Consider the following 2,129-nt stretch of genomic DNA (forward strand, 5'->3'; position numbering starts at 1 on the left):
TGATATCTCTATTCTCATTGTTGGTCCTGAGGGGTTTATCTATCCTGGATTACCTGTGTTATGGGCTTTTCTCTGTAGCAGGGTACATGTTCAGGTGTAATCCAATTTGAAAGGTTGAGGTCATGATAGTGGGGGGGAAGCAGCATGAAAGAACTAGATGAAAATTGTATGTTTTATTGGTGCTATATTGCACCCTGCCTGACTCATCTCTTCCTTGTCACTCTTCTGTAAGGGGATGTCCAATTGTTTAAAGATAGGTACTGGGTCTCCACTCCCCATCCCCACCCCCACCCCATCCACATTGGTATGTTTTTTTGTTGGGTCTTAGATACCTGATCCCATTGACATCTCATAGTCACACAAGAGGGTGTGTTTCTTCCATGTGGGCTTTGTTGCTGTCAGATAGATGGACGCTTGTTTATTTTCAAGCCTTTAAGACCTCAGATGCTATATCTTTTGATAACTGAGCACCATCAGCTTTCTTCACCACATTTGCTTATGCACACATTTTGTCTTCAGTGATCGTGTCAGGAAGGTGAGCATCACAGAATGCCGGATTATTAGAACAAAGTGTTCTTGCATTGAGGGAGTACTTGAGTCAAGACCAAATGTCCATTTGCTATCTTAATTCTTAACATACATATATAAGTACATAGATCTATTTCCCTATGGTTATATATAAATATTTTTACATATGTACATGCCTGTATTTAGACTTCTATAAATGTCCTTTACCTCCTAGTTCTTTCCTTTGTTTCCTTTTACTTTCCTCTTGCCCCACTATCATGTTCGGCCTTAATATAGGTTTATAATACCTCACTGTTACATTGCCCTTGATTAAGCCACACTTGTTGTTCCCTTGTCCCTGGGTTGGTTTACTCGATTTTATAGATTTCATCAGTGCTATACTACACCCTGGATATAACAGTCTTTCATGTGGCCCTTCTGTGAGGGACTGTCCAATTATCTTACAGGTGGATTTTGTATCTCCACTTTGTCCACGGCTCTTTATGTCAACCTTTGCTTGTTTTGGATTTCTGACACCTATTCCCTTTGACACCTTATGATCACACAGACTTGTGTACTTTTTCCATGTGGGCTTTGTTGTTCCCTGCTAGATGGTCGCTTGTTTAATTTCAAGCCCTTAACACCCCAGACACTATATCTTTTAATAGCTAGGCAACATCAGCTTTCTTCACCAAATTTGATTATATACCTATTTTGTCTTCAGCAATCATGTTGGGAAGATGAATATCATACAGTGCCACATTATTAGAACAAATCGTTCTTATACTGAGGTAAGTTTTAAGGAAAGGCCTAAAGTCCATCTACTTCCTTGTTTTATATGTAAATATATTTGCCATAAGTAGGATTGACATCTTTATAATAGTGAGTCTTCTGATCCATAAGCATGGGATATTCCTCCATTTCTGAAGGACCCATTTGGTTTCTTGCAATAATGTTCTGTAGTTTTCCTTATATAGATCTCCTGCTTTTTTTTTTTTTTTTTGGTTAGGTATATTTCTAGATATCTAAATTTATCCTTGGTTACTATGAAGGATACTTCCTTCTTGATATCTTTTTATGTAATCCTGTCAGTTGTACATAGCAATCTGATTGCCTTTGTTTGTTAGCCTTTCATACTTTCACTCTACTATATTCCTTTATCGCTTCTAGGACTCCTATTGTGGAGCCTTTAGGTTTTTCAATATGTAAAGATCATATCATCAGCAAATAATGGTAGTTTCACTACCTTTCCCTAGATGAATACCTTTGATGTCCTTCCTTTAACTTATGTTATTAGCGAGGACATCCAGGGTGATGTTGAATAAAACTGGAGACAAGGGGCATTCTTGTCTAGTCCCTTTTTCAGTGGGAATGTTTTCATTTTTTCTCTATTGATCATAAACTTGGCTGTTGGTTTTTCATATATCGCTTGTGGTGTGTGACGTAATTTCCTTCCAGTTCTATCTTCGTGAGTGTCTTAATTAGGAATGGGTGTTCAATGTTGTCAAATGCTTTTTCTGCATCTATTGATATTATTGTGTGGTTCTTGTCCTTTTTCTTGTGAATGTGATGGATAATGTTGATGGACTTATGGATTTTGAACCATCCCTGGCATAAAACCC

This window comes from Echinops telfairi, unplaced genomic scaffold, assembly GCF_000313985.2.
Source record: "Echinops telfairi isolate 266 unplaced genomic scaffold, ASM31398v2 ScPeMD7_5868;HRSCAF=6743_0, whole genome shotgun sequence".
Classification (NCBI taxonomy): Eukaryota; Metazoa; Chordata; class Mammalia; order Afrosoricida; family Tenrecidae; genus Echinops; species Echinops telfairi.